Raw genomic sequence first — 15,724 nt, 5'->3', positions numbered from 1 at the left:
GAATTGGTGGTGCTTTAGCAGCTTGTGCACATCCTCTGCATGCTTTTACCTTTTCTTCAATATCCTTGTCCATGTTTTTTCAGTACACGTATGAACGCATTAAACTTTTCAGGGTGTCCTGTGTGAAAATCCTTCAAGATTTTATTTTTGGGGGTTGCTGGAACAACTACTCTCTCCCGATATACCTGGTCGCCTGTTGAGAAAACCTCTGCTACTTGTTAATCAGTCTGCAGTTTTTCTTGAAATGAAATTGTCGCTTTCAGCTTCTTTCCTTATATCATTCAGAGGAACAGGAAGTTCTTTCAGTGTTGCATAGGATCAAACTATAATCTTTCTCTGATCATAGTGATGCAATCACCAAGTCTTCAAGTGGTCTGTCATTCCTTGGTATTAACCAGGATAGTCTGTCTGCATGTCCTAACTTTGATGGAAGGAACTGCATATCAGTAGTAATTTAGTAGGATTATTCCCCATCTTTGAAGCCTGTTTGCGATATGTGTAAGCAACTCTTTCTCTGAGCCAAAGCTAAAGATCTACAGCTTGTCAGTTTGAGATGTCGTCCATGGAGAAATCTGTGAAATCTTGTTACCACAAAAATAAAATAATGCTTAAGGATTCTTTCTCTATCTGAGAATAATTCCTTTCTGCAGGTAGTAGGGTTCTCGACATGTGCGCTGTCAGTTTCATACAACCATTGAGTATTTTATGCAGGATGCACGCGCCAATTCCATATATGCTAACGTCACTTGTGACAACAATGTCTAAATCTGTGTTGTAATGGGTCAGGAATAGTTCTGATGTGAGCACCTATTTTACCTTTTCAAACACCATATTGCATTCCGTGGTCCAATTCCAAACCTTGTCCTTCCAAATTGTTCATTTAAAGGTGCATCAATATGTGCATATTAGGAATGAAGGCTTGATGGTAATTAGCTAAGCCTAAAAAACTTGATGGTAATTAGCTAAGCCTAAAAAACTTGATGGTAATTAGCTAAGCCTAAAAAACTTGATGGTAATTAGCTAAGCCTAAAAAACTTGATGGTAATTAGCTAAGCCTAAAAAACTTGATGGTAATTAGCTAAGCCTAAAAAACTTGATGGTAATTAGCTAAGCCTAAAAAACTTTGCAGTTTTGTTGTTGTGTGGCTCGGGCATATTTTTTATTGCTATGGACCTTTCTGGATCGGGCAGTCTTCCATTCCTATCTATTATCTGTCCTAGGTATTTTATTTGGTCGAGGAAAAATTCACATTTGGTGTCATTAAGTGTGAAGCATACTCATCTTTTCGAACACCTGAAAAGCGTGATTTCTATTTTGCTCTATAGATTCGCTTTTCATTCGAACATCATCTAGGTATCCAATGGAAAAATCAAGGTTGCTCAACATTGTGTTGATTATCTGTTGAAAGATAGCTGGTGCAGCTTTGATCTCAAAAGTTAACTTATTGAACTTAAATAGTCCGTTGTGAATGCTAATGCACAAAACTTTTGAGCGTTCTTCCTCAACAGGAATCTGTAGGTATGCTTCGCTCAGGTTTATTTTTGAGAATATTTTCCCTCCATTTAGTTTCATAAAAACTTCCTCAATGATGATCCTTAAGTGCTGCATTCAACTCTGTCAAGAAGTCTGTGCAGACTCTGATATCCTTCGATATTTTTTTTTTACCTACACGATGTCTATCCAGTTCTACGTCCATCTTTTGTATAGAGACAAATGGTATGTGACGTTTCTTTTTTGAAGACTGGGGTGGCATTGTCTTGTCACCTCCATTTTTGTACAGCGGCCTAGTTTGTCAGAGAAAACATTGGGGAACGACTTGTTCAGGTCTTTTAGTTTTACAGTTTCAGCTATAAGATTGTCCACCTTTTTGACAAAAATCGCTAATGAGTTCAAATTTTTTTCATCCAGTCTGTTCCAAAAAAGTTATTAGTGTTTTTGAATACGAACATCTTGAGATTCAGTGTTTTTTCCCTTTAACGTTACGTTAGTGATAAACTCACCTTCAAATCTTATTCTTTCTTCAGTTATTGAACGAGTAACTTTATCGGTTCTCATAATCTTCGGTTTTCTGATTTTACACCAAGTATGGTGATTTATGATGGACAAATCCGAATCACTTCAGTTGAAGTCTAACATTCTTGTCCCTCACTTTTACTGTCACATACTTTCGTACATTTTCGTCCTCCGTTTGAGTCCTCGTTTTTACATGGCTCCTTTGGGGTCCTTTTGCTCTGCAATGTGAAGCTTTGTGCTTGTTGCGTTTGCACCAATCACATTTCCGGGACCGGTTTGGACAATCCTTCTGCCAGTGGAGTTCTCCACATCCTTGGCATGGATAACGGGGTAACTCCAGCTTGTTTGGGGATTTTTCCCTAGAGTTAGGTTTGCCTTTAGTTTGACTTTTTGGTGTTTGTAAGATTTTTTGTTACTTCGTACCTTTCTAATGTGTACTGCACCTGCATTTTTATATTTTTGGAGTTTTGCTTCTCTGAGATGATTCTTTGGCATTTCTTCTTTGATTCCTTTTCTAATTTGTTTAGTACCCGTTATCGGAGTTCAGTGTCCTTGGTCGACACTAAGCCTTGATTGAAAAATCAGAAGCTTAAAGTTGTTGGATGTCAATGAGGATAGTCTAAAGTCGTCACGGTGTCAATTTATGACTGAAGCAAATGTGGTGCAGTCTTGGTCTTCTTTGCAGGTCAGGTAGATACATCTTCATCATTCATGGAATAAGCTGATTTTTGGACAGTATGATTCCATCAAAGATTTCACTGTCTCGTTGAAGGACAATTTGCTTGTCTGTTTAGGGATGATGTAGTTCATGAACTTATGTTCTGCAGCTCCTAATTTTTGTAATAAAAGACGAACCTTCATCTGCTCGCTCCAAGACTTACAATCAATCCTGAATGTGTCACCAAATCTGTGAAAATAGGCTTCAAAAGTCCACTCCTTTTCAGGACGATAGTGAAATGTTTCTAATGCTGACCAGATCGCGGTTTGGAAAAAACATTCTGGTCTGACTCATTGCTGTCTTTCTTCGCTATTACTTTAGTAATTCCATTTTTTTCTTTGCCTGTGTCTGCATTTCCAATATTTTTTTCACTGAATTTCCTTCTCTTTCTTTTCTCTTTCTTTTCTCTTCTCTTTCTCTTTCTCTTTCTCTTCTCTTTCTCTTCTCTTTCTTTTCTTTCTCTTTCTCTTCTCTTTAATTCCAAAGTCTGAGTCTGCTGTAAACGTATCCTTTCAATTAGTTGCCTTGAAAGTTCTTCCATTTTGAAAAATAGATTCCCAAGACAAATCTGGGTTGAAGAAATGCTAAACAGAAAACCACGACTTTACAAAGAAGATATACCAAATTAATATTCAAGAAGAAAAAAAAAAGTCCCGTACATGTGGTTATAACGGAAAAAAGTTCAATTTTCCACAGAACAAAAGACAATTGAGAATTTATTTTAACTCTCTCGAAAGAAGAAAAAAAATACAAAGAATTTTGAGTCCAGAAGAATTTGGAATAATAAAACGAATTGAAATCCCTTTTCATAGCAAAAATCCAGTCGAGTATTCATATTGTCCTGACTTCTCATAATAGTGAATGCGGTTTCAATCCTTCATAGAGTTGATTTTTTTTTTTTTTTTTTTTTTTTTTTTTTTTTTCTTTTCTCATTGTTTTACCGAGAAAACAAAAATCATGCAGATTATCGATGGAGAAATTTTTAGGTCACAGTAATACTTTTTTTTTCAAATAGACAGTAAAACGAAAATGACTTCTTGCAAAGAGGAAAAATTAAGATATTTGTACAAGCGAAAGTCTGTCAGCCAGCCAGCCAGCCAGCCAGCAAGAAAAGGCTACTTTTTTTTTCTTTTTTTTTTCCGTTTGTGTGTTTAAAATCAAAAATGTTCACTTTCAACAAACAGTCCAAAAATAAAGGCTTTTGAATAAAGAAAAAAAATTCTAATAAAAATATCTACAAATTTGAAAACTTTGCATGACTTGCACAAACCAAAAGTTAGAAATGAATTAGGTCAATTCTTTAGCAGTAGACAGCGTTGTAGATTTTTTTCTACTCACGGCTTTTGGAAAAATAAACTTTTCTGAGGTGACTGGAGCCACTCTTTACTTTTCCAAAAAAGGTAGAAAAATACGAGTTTGTTGAACAGAAGTTGGTCGTTTACCCAAAGGAGATCCTTGTGCATCCTTTTTCGAATCCATATGTTGCCAATGTTGTGGTCCTTTTTAGGAGATCACAATATTAAGGTGAAAGAGTCCTATTGTTCACTACGAGCGGTTAAACTATGCATGTGCTCTCTGCTCGACAGCAGAAATGTCTGGCTTACATAGTACCAGACGAATCCATACTATCATAGATTAGGGGTGTTAACTACCCCAGAACTATTACACTTTGAGCTTTTTAGATTATTATTTAGAAATTGTCTCCATTGTAAGAAATTTTCTTACCAGAACTGAAATAGTGCAGTCATTTTCGATGAAATTTTTCAATTAAAAACAAAAAAAAAAATGTGACTGACAAAGATTTGCAAAAAACAAGCTCGAAATGAAATAATTCATTTTATATTTGAAGTTAAAAAAATAAATTATCTCCGCTTTCATTTTAAACTTTTTCGATCATTTAAAATTGTTTTCATTGTAATAATAATCTTCCTTATACCGTAATTATTTTGGAAAAAGCAACTAAAGTGAATTACATTTTTTTTTCTTTTAGTGTAAAGAATCTAAGAATCTCTAATCAAAATCAAATATCATTTTGCCAGATCTGTTGCTATTTAGGTCCAACATAGAAAATCTAACAAGATAACTTAGAATACTCTATTTATGGAAACGGGTATTTTATAGATTACGAGCAGGCCACCCGGTATTGCCTGGTCATAAAATATGCATAAATATTACATTTTAATTAATAAAGAAATTGAGACGTGCATGCAAGTGTTTTTTTTTCTAAACCGTTCACTTCTTGTAAGTAAAAATAAAATATTCAAGCTGAGATCAAAACAGTGAGTCAAGTATGATAACCATTAAACTCGCTGGACACAATATTTAAAAATAGTTTTCAAACTATTTATTCTTAACATAAGTAATCTGTCAGGTGAGCCATTCACGCATACACATTCGTGAAATCGTTAGCAAACGGATAAAAATCCGATCACTCCCACATACCAGTTTTTCATTTTTGACTCCTTAGCAGCCCTTTTTTCGGATGAAGATGGATTAAAGTTTTCCACATGTCTGAATATCCTATATGCCAAATTTCAAGTCTGTAGATCAAAAATTTGTTGAGTATATAGGTTGAGAAGTACCCTCTCACACACACATTCTCACTTTTATAGATATAGATCACTTTTCTCTTTTTTTTTTTTTACTTCTACAGAGTGACTCCAAAAAAAAAACGGGCCCCAACTCCAATTAGGCCCTGTTTCTTAGTGTTTTGTCCGAATGAAATGAAACTTTGGTCATAACTAGTTTATTATATTCAAAACATTGCATCAAAACACTAGGGTCTTTGGCCTTTTTTTCTCTGTTCTACAGCATATGTTCTAGATGGCCTCCATTTAGCTTTTGTTTTTTTGGGGTCACCCTGTACTTTATTTTTATTTTAGTTTAAATTCCTTGCAATGAACTTTCTTGCCAATTCTCTATCCAGAAGAGTAAGTGGCAGTATTTATTTCTCTCACACCGTGAGAGATGTGATCCTATGGTCAGAAAGTGGGATTGAAAAGTCAGTGTACCAGAGAAGCACTCTGACTCTGCAAAGATGCCTGTGCTGCCCTATTGGCATTCCCCAGCACAGGCGCCTTCAGCGATTAACAATAAACTGAGTGAGTGGCAATCTTGTCAGCACAATATGAAATCGTTTATGTGGCAATAACTGCACATTAGATGTTAGGGTTGATGATTTAATGAGGAATAAACCCACCTGTTATGCTATTCTCTACTTCCCCCCTCCCCATGCCCTGCTTCTTTCTGCCCTGCGGTGAAGTTATAAAATAGTACATTCTTTCGTGTGTACACGTTTGGTTTTGCTACAGTTCTCTCTTGGTGCTCTCTTGTATGAAAACCACTGCCAGCAATTTTGTTTCCTTTTTTTTTTTCTCCCCTTCCTTCCTACCAGCACCGCCTTCCTGTGTAAATTGTAGCAGAGTTAGAAAGGCAACGTCTTGGAAATTAGGCTAGTACATTGGGGTAGGCGGCGTATTGTTGGAGACTGAATGCGTTCAATGGCAAATTAGGTAATTGGGTGACTGGAAGCATGAATTTTCAAAAATGTTGAAAATTCTCACAAGATTTCTACCCCCCCCTCTTAACACGTTGAATAAAAAAAAAAAAAAAAAACGTGAGTTGAAGGTGAATCTCCGATAAATATTATTTACTTGCCACACTAAGTTTGATATGAGGTCAGTTTATAGTGAATTTTCCCCCTCTCGTAATTGAGCTAGATGGTCATCTTAGGCTACCAGAATCAGACTGTCTAAAAATACTGGCTTTCTGACCTAAAATGCAACAAATATTCATGCTATTGTTTTTTCTTTTTTTTTTTTTTCCTTTTGTTTACATTGTTTTCTTTTGCAAATCTCAATCATGTTCTGCAAAGTCAAAAATAAAAACACTTTACAAAACAAAAAAATTGATCCGAACACCATGAATAAATTGATACTTGGAGGTTATCGGATTTTTATCTGTTTGTTAACTGTTTCATTAAATGTAGTCAGGAAACGTGACAGCTTCTGTATATTAAGAATAAGTAGGTTTGAAAATACTTTTAAATCGTGGCAAGCTGGTCTAATGGTTATTATACTTGACTTGCTGTCTTTAGGTTATGGTTTCAATCTCAGTTCAAGTATTTGGGGTTTTTTTTTTTGTTTTTTGTTTTTCTTATACTTCCAAGTAAACTGTTTAGAAAAAACAATACAGAAACTGAGACCTGTGCATGCAAGTATTATTTCAAGTATAATATTATGTGTATTTTCTGACCGGGCAACGCCGGGCAGCCTGCTAGCATATCTATAAAAGTACAAGCGATAACGATTCCACATAAGGTAACAATCCAATTCATTAACTCCCACTCTAAAAATGGTTGATCCACAACCATCCAAATATCGTCATAAAAAAGCAGACAAAACATATTTATAGTATAAACTTCAAACAATTCTTGACTACTACACAAAAGAGAATTAACACCGATCCTACTAATATATTAAAGACAAGTTTACAGACTCATCACTGCCAATAATGTACAAACCAGTAATTACCAACTTTGCAAAATAAATTACTACTCCAATCTATTCCTCAACAAAAACCCTAAATGAACTTTTCAGCCTATATCTAACTTAAGAAAAAAAAACATAATATGCGGCTGCAGCTGCAGCTGAGATTGAACTCACTTACACGAGTTTGTAATAATTCAAATCTTGTCCGGAACTGAATACTTGATGCTTCACTAGGGCTATCAAGGGTATTTTTTAGTGACTCCATCACTAGATGGGTTGACTACCATGGTTTAAGATATGCCCATCTATCCTCGAGAGAAGGATAGTAATGCATCTAGTACTGGCCAGGCTTGACGTTGCTTGACTTCGGTGATCTGGCGAAAACAGGTGTGTCAATGTGATTGTATACACTATGTCTACGCAGTAGATATAGTGTTAACTGTATACAATAATTATTACAAATACATGGTTGTACATTTTTTTTTTTTTCTGAAGATGAAGTCTACCTAAAAAATTCGAAGAAAACCACAGGATCATCCTTGTTCAAATTACATTGGTAAATAAATAATTAATAATTGAAAAATTATAAAAATCTTTCAATATTGTCATTTATTCTGTTTACCCTTTATCTAACGGCATTGTCATAACCTTCAAACACAACTCCTTGCACATCATGCCCAATGCTTCAAGCAGACTAAAGCATCTTCCTCATGTGTGTGTGTGTGTGTGTGTTTATGTATGTATATATATATATATATATATATATATAAGGAGTGTACCGATTAATCAGCCGACGAATTACTTTTCTCTTTCCTATTAAACTTAACCATTTCATCACTGCCAAGTGACTCATCCAATGGCTTTGACACATTAACATAGTAACTGCTAATTTAACTTAACATTTAATCAGGTGTTTGGCCACTATTATGGCTTTTTGTTTTTATTAAATAAAATTTTAAAAAAATACAAATTCAATTTCCAATTCGTAAATGAATATAATTAATTAATTAGAGAAGAAAAAAGAAATTACAAACCAACTACAAAATATGAATTGTAATTCTTTCAGTGAATAACTATAAGCTGAAGTTCTGCACCTGCTGCTGCTCTATTTCATCTTCTATTCTTGCTGCCTGCTTCATCTCCTCAAAGTCTGTATTTAAAGTTGAATACTTTTAAGTTAGGTTGGTGCAAAAATAATACCGTTTTTATCAGATATATATGTATATAAACATGTAAAAAAAAGAACATTTTTGCACCAACCTAATAGAAAGTTTCTCTATTTTCAAGACAGCCTGTTCCTCATAGGTTCATACACATTACCACCTGTACTTAAGAACCCCTCACTCTCCACAGATGGTGGTGCGCTTAAATATTTTGAAGCCAGTTTACTCAGCAGTGGTAAGGTCTCCTGTGTCTTCTTCCACCACTGAAATGGACCGGTTGAATGTTTGTTTTACTTGTGTAAATGTTCAAATTACATCATTCCATCAAAAAAGTACTTCACTGTCAAATAATTTGACAGTTTTGCAATAAGCCTATTAAATCCAATGTCAGATGTTTACAAAATATGGTTGAATATCAACAGCAATAATTTCTCTTATCAGATAATGGATCTCTTGTGACCTGTAGTCATTAATGTTTCAAACTGTTTTTGGCCAATATTGATTCTATAGTAGTTTGGTGATTCACTCGTGAGGCTCATAGTTGCTGCCAATTGTTCCTGGAATATCTGTCCCTGAATATTCATTGTGTTTCTATTATCTGCAATTTTGCTTATTTTGAATGAACATTTCTAAAATGGTTTAACATATTGTCAAAAGTTTTTGCTGATTTGCCTCCCTTTGATGTGATAGATTGATATAACTTTCAAGCAGCTGTATTCTTATTCTTATTATTCTTCTTATTATTTTTATTCTTATTTTTATTCTTATTATTTTTATTCTTATTATTTTTATTCTTATTCTTATTTTTATTCTTATTCTTCTTATTCTTATTATTCTTCTTATTCTTATTATTATTTTTATTCTTATTATTTTTATTCTTATTATTTTTATTCTTCTTATTATTTTTATTCTTATTATTTTTATTCTTATTATTTTTATTATTATTTTTATTTTTATTCTTATTATTTTTATTATTATTTTTATTATTTTTATTCTTATTATTCTTATTCTTCTTAGTCTTATTCTTCTTCGTCTTATTCTTCTTAGTCTTATTCTTATTCTTCTTAGTCTTATTCTTCTTAGTCTTATTCTTATTCTTCTTAGTCTTATTCTTCTTATTCTTCTTAGTCTTATTCTTCTTATTCTTCTTAGTCTTATTCTTCTTAGTCTTATTCTTCTTAGTCTTATTCTTCTTATTCTTCTTAGTCTTATTCTTCTTAGTCTTATTCTTCTTAGTCTTATTCTTCTTAGTCTTATTCTTCTTAGTCTTATTCTTCTTAGTCTTATTCTTCTTATTCTTCTTAGTCTTATTCTTCTTAGTCTTCTTCTTAGTCTTATTCTTCTTAGTCTTATTCTTCTTATTCTTCTTAGTCTTATTCTTCTTAGTCTTATTCTTCTTATTCTTCTTAGTCTTATTCTTCTTATTCTTATTCTTCTTATTCTTCTTAGTCTTATTCTTCTTAGTCTTATTCTTCTTAGTCTTATTCTTCTTAGTCTTATTCTTCTTAGTCTTCTTAGTCTTATTCTTCTTAGTCTTATTCTTCTTAGTCTTATTCTTCTTAGTCTTATTCTTCTTATTCTTCTTAGTCTTATTCTTCTTAGTCTTATTCTTCTTATTCTTCTTAGTCTTATTCTTCTTAGTCTTATTCTTCTTAGTCTTATTCTTCTTATTCTTCTTAGTCTTATTCTTCTTAGTCTTCTTCTTAGTCTTATTCTTCTTAGTCTTATTCTTCTTATTCTTCTTAGTCTTATTCTTCTTAGTCTTATTCTTCTTATTCTTCTTAGTCTTATTCTTCTTAGTCTTATTCTTCTTATTCTTCTTAGTCTTATTCTTCTTAGTCTTATTCTTCTTAGTCTTATTCTTCTTAGTCTTATTCTTCTTATTCTTCTTAGTCTTATTCTTCTTATTCTTCTTAGTCTTATTCTTCTTATTCTTCTTAGTCTTATTCTTCTTAGTCTTATTCTTCTTATTCTTCTTAGTCTTATTCTTCTTAGTCTTATTCTTCTTATTCTTCTTAGTCTTATTCTTCTTAGTCTTATTCTTCTTAGTCTTATTCTTCTTAGTCTTATTCTTCTTATTCTTCTTAGTCTTATTCTTCTTAGTCTTCTTAGTCTTATTCTTCTTAGTCTTATTCTTCTTAGTCTTATTCTTCTTAGTCTTATTCTTCTTAGTCTTATTCTTCTTAGTCTTATTCTTCTTATTCTTCTTAGTCTTATTCTTCTTAGTCTTATTCTTCTTATTCTTCTTAGTCTTATTCTTCTTAGTCTTATTCTTCTTATTCTTCTTAGTCTTATTCTTCTTAGTCTTATTAGTCTTATTCTTCTTAGTCTTATTCTTCTTAGTCTTATTCTTCTTAGTCTTATTCTTCTTAGTCTTATTCTTCTTAGTCTTATTCTTCTTAGTCTTATTCTTCTTATTCTTCTTAGTCTTATTCTTCTTAGTCTTATTCTTCTTAGTCTTATTCTTCTTATTCTTCTTAGTCTTATTCTTCTTAGTCTTATTCTTCTTAGTCTTATTCTTCTTAGTCTTATTCTTCTTAGTCTTATTCTTCTTAGTCTTATTCTTCTTAGTCTTATTCTTCTTATTCTTCTTAGTCTTATTCTTCTTAGTCTTATTCTTCTTATTCTTCTTAGTCTTATTCTTCTTAGTCTTATTCTTCTTTGTCTTATTCTTCTTAGTCTTATTCTTCTTATTCTTCTTAGTCTTATTCTTCTTAGTCTTCTTAGTCTTATTCTTCTTAGTCTTATTCTTCTTAGTCTTATTCGTCTTAGTCTTATTCTTATTATTCTTCTTAGTCTTATTCTTCTTAGTCTTATTCTTCTTAGTCTTATTCTTCTTATTCTTCTTATTCTTATTCTTCTTATTCTTCTTAGTCTTATTCTTCTTAGTCTTCTTAGTCTTATTCTTCTTAGTCTTATTCTTCTTAGTCTTATTCTTCTTAGTCTTATTCTTCTTAGTCTTATTCTTCTTAGTCTTCTTAGTCTTATTCTTCTTAGTCTTATTCTTCTTAGTCTTATTCTTCTTAGTCTTATTCTTCTTAGTCTTATTCTTCTTAGTCTTATTCTTCTTATTCTTCTTAGTCTTATTCTTCTTAGTCTTATTCTTCTTAGTCTTATTCTTCTTAGTCTTCTTAGTCTTATTCTTCTTAGTATTATTCTTCTTAGTCTTATTCTTCTTCTTCTTCTTCTTCTTTGTCTTATTCTTCTTAGTCTTATTCTTCTTATTCTTCTTAGTCTTATTCTTCTTATTCTTCTTAGTCTTATTCTTCTTAGTCTTAGTCTTCTTATTCTTCTTAGTCTTATTCTTCTTAGTCTTATTCTTCTTATTCTTCTTAGTCTTATTCTTCTTAGTCTTATTCTTCTTATTCTTCTTAGTCTTATTCTTCTTAGTCTTATTCCTCTTAGTCTTATTCTTCTTATTCTTCTTAGTCTTATTCTTCTTAGTCTTATTCTTCTTAGTCTTATTCTTCTTATTCTTCTTAGTCTTATTCTTCTTAGTCTTATTCTTCTTATTCTTCTTAGTCTTATTCTTCTTATTCTTCTTAGTCTTATTCTTCTTAGTCTTATTCTTCTTAGTCTTATTCTTCTTATTCTTCTTAGTCTTATTCTTCTTAGTCTTATTCTTCTTAGTCTTATTCTTCTTAGTCTTATTCTTCTTAGTCTTATTCTTCTTAGTCTTATTCTTCTTAGTCTTATTCTTCTTAGTCTTATTCTTCTTAGTCTTATTCTTCTTAGTCTTATTCTTCTTAGTCTTATTCTTCTTAGTCTTATTCTACTTAGTCTTATTCTTCTTATTCTTCTTAGTCATATTCTTCTTATTCTTCTTAGTCTTATTCTTCTTAGTCTTATTCTTCTTAGTCTTATTCTTCTTAGTCTTATTCTTCTTAGTCTTATTCTTCTTATTCTTCTTAGTCTTATTCTTCTTAGTCTTCTTAGTCTTATTCTTCTTAGTCTTATTCTTCTTATTCTTCTTAGTCTTATTCTTCTTAGTCTTATTCTTCTTAGTCTTATTCTTCTTAGTCATATTCTTCTTATTCTTCTTAGTCTTATTCTTCTTAGTCTTATTCTTCTTAGTCTTATTCTTCTTAGTCTTATTCTTCTTAGTCTTATTCTTCTTAGTCATATTCTTCTTATTCTTCTTAGTCTTATTCTTCTTAATCTTATTCTTCTTATTCTTCTTAGTCTTATTCTTCTTATTCTTCTTAGTCTTATTCTTCTTATTCTTCTTAGTCTTATTCTTCTTAGTCTTATTCTTCTTAGTCTTCTTAGTCTTATTCTTCTTAGTCTTATTCTTCTTATTCTTCTTAGTCTTATTCTTCTTATTCTTCTTAGTCTTATTCTTCTTATTCTTCTTAGTCTTATTCTTCTTATTCTTCTTCTTATTATTATTCCTATTATTCTTAGTCTTCTTATTATTATTCTTGGGATTGACATCAAAATATTTCCAGCAGAAACTGGTTACCATAATGGTTGAAAGTTGTTGTAAATATTTAGTTCATTTTTTTACATATTGAAATTACATATGTCTGATATCTAATAAGTAATTTATCTCAATAAAATATACATTATCTAAACCAGAAAAATAAAAATATATGTAATTATAGCAAGAGTCCAAAAATGAGGAACAAGGGTATGACTGATGAAGAAGGCTTTATTTTTGGTTCGCACATCGTTGCAATTTACTGTACAATTCGTCAACATAAAAACTGGAAGATGAAATAATAATTTTATTTGACAGTGATTTAAAGTAAAAAAAAATCTTTTACCTCAAATTCAGTTGTAAAAGTCTACATGTTAACATGTTATTTGACAATATGGTGTAGACGATGCATGTCTCTTTGATAAATTTTCAATGGCAAGCAAAAATGGAAATTAACTTATCTTCGTTTACAATATAATTAAATTCATATTACTATCATACGGTGTAGACGGTGCATGTCTCTTTGGCAAGCAAATAAGAAAATTAACTTGTTTTTGCTAATTCGACCTTCAACCTTGCTGACTTGTGACGTAACAGATGAAGTACAATTGTTAAATGTGAAACGTCCTCCCCGGGTGTTTGAAGGTGTGTGTGTGTTGAGCAAAAAAAAAAAAAGTGGTAGTAGCAGGCAGTCTTGAACCCGTACTACGAAGGAGGAATTGGTAAAATTCAGTTCTGAATGACTATTTGACCAATTTCTCTAGCAACCACTCTGTATAAAGGTGTAGTTCCTGTTTGCTTGTTCAAACTCCTCCAAGGGTTTTAGAGATAGAACCCCTATAACCATACTGTTGGAGTAACATCCCTACAGATTCTGACGATGGACCATTCCTGACAAGCAGGTTCTGCTTTTTAGCCTGTCTGGATCCAAGACTCAGAGGGAAAGTCGTATTACTTGTTTTTCAGTTGAGTGGCGTTCCCGCTCAACTAACATCATTTCTGTATTTCAGTTAATATATTATTTATTTCACTGTTTTTGAGTTTTCTCGTTATTCCATTCAACATTTACATCACGACGTATACATATTCTTAAACTGGATGCAGCATTATTGTGAGGGACATTTCTGAATTTTCTGAAAAATCAATTGTAAAAGTGACCTTCTCCTAAAAGTTGATGGTTCAATTCTTAGCGTGGGCGATTGAAAAATACAATTGCAAATTACTTAGGACCTCTATCCAGTCATGGCTGAGGGAACAAGAACATGCTACACTTGTGAAGTAAATAAAGGGTTCCATTCAAAATTCCGTCCAAATTCCTGAGTTTGACAAGATACACCTGAAAAGGTTGGAGGTTACATTGACTGAAACGTGAAAATGACACTGAAAATGAAGAGTAGTCCAATGAATCCGAATAATACAAATTATTGTGGGTCTTCATTTAAGATACGTCTTCATCATCATGGGTTGTTTTTTGTATAATCACTCCTGAAGTAGGAATCTCTCTCTGGTTACCTTTCATCTCGTTTTGTCCCTGCTAGACATGGCCACATAAGACTCTGCTCGCTCTCAAGGTTGTCTCTTCACTGGGTTTTCGGCTTTCCTCTAAAGATGCCATGCCCATCTATTTGGCCATTTGTATGATGGTGTTGACTATCTTGCGATTCCAATGTTTTTTGTTACTTTATTTTATTTATAAGATGAAAATAATAGGAATTAAAAGAGCAGGTGCTCATGTAATTGCAAGAAATAGGAGTGGATGGAATCGGTTCAAGGAACTTTAATTACTACCAGGCACATGTATGGAAGTGAAACCTGACTAATGAGGGTTGAGGTCATGCGTAGCATGGAGAGAAATGATACAATGAATGTGCAATATTAATCTTAAAACAGGCTTAGATCTGCTGACCTCAGGAAGATCAAATCCGAACAGTTTAGGGAAATGTGTACAGAAAAATAAACTTTAATGGTATGGCCACGTTGAAGGAATGGATGAAAGTTCTCAGGTTAATAGATGTAGAATAGTTGAAGTAGCAGGGTCATTTCATAGGGGAATGTCATGGAGAACCTGAAAAATTAATTTGAGAGAGTTAGAATTAGTTTAGAAGTTAAGTTTTCAAAGCCATCCAACACGTGCCAACACGTAAAAACGGACGTTAAACTGAATATGATTATAATGATGAAATTTATCAGAATGTATTTTAATAACTGCCACTTTATAAACTTCCTATTTAACTGATCCTGAGTGTATTTAAGGTCCATCCCCAAAATTGAATAAAATAATGAAAAATGTTATGTTATGGGCTGGCTGCAACAAAAAGCGTAGAATTCCTCATGTAATGCTGGAGTCTTCTTGCTAATATATACAATATATAAAATACGTATATGCTCGTTCCTAAATGTGGGGCAATAATACATATGTAGGGGGGGAGGCTGATGCATTTGTAATGGGAGGAAACTCTCCAAGGCACAGGGGAGCTAAGTGATACCAGTAATAAAGTTATTCCTAAAAAGTAACTGCGAAAGTATTACTTATATATATATATATAAAGCTGAGGTCTACCCTGGGCTCTGTCTTGTGGCAGCTATTGCACTGAGATTAGCAGTTGTACCAAAAAGTGTGATTTGTTTTACACAAAGCCTTCACCACTATAAACAAATCACCTGTGTGGATTTCTGAAAAACTTAATTGTTGTGGAAAAGCTCATATGTCAAAATCGACGAGAGTCATATATATTTCTAAATTTTATAAAAAAATTAAGATGTCAATCTGTACTTTGTTGCGGCTATCACTCGAAGTGAGTTGAGCAGACTTCTATCAATTCAGCAAAAAGCCTCTATATAGTGAAAAGAGATGAAGAGGCAACTGAAGACTCGTGTTAAATCCCAACCGTCGTTAGCCATGAAATGATAGCGTCTAGAG

General features: G+C 32.5%; 1 protein-coding gene across 12 annotated transcripts in view; it reads left to right on the top strand.

Annotated features, from left to right (window-relative positions):
• LOC145293699 (kelch-like protein 24) overlaps window positions 1-15,724 on the top strand; it is a 196,994-nt gene that overhangs the window by 151,720 nt on the left and 29,550 nt on the right. The window lies entirely within an intron of this gene.

Source organism: Euprymna scolopes, chromosome 15 (genome assembly GCF_053919585.1).
Source record: "Euprymna scolopes isolate OS-2025 chromosome 15, ASM5391958v1, whole genome shotgun sequence".
NCBI classification, from domain to species: domain Eukaryota; kingdom Metazoa; phylum Mollusca; class Cephalopoda; order Sepiida; family Sepiolidae; genus Euprymna; species Euprymna scolopes.
The sequence above is the reverse complement of the archived record's forward strand: the minus strand, read 5'-3'. Positions and strand labels throughout refer to the sequence as shown.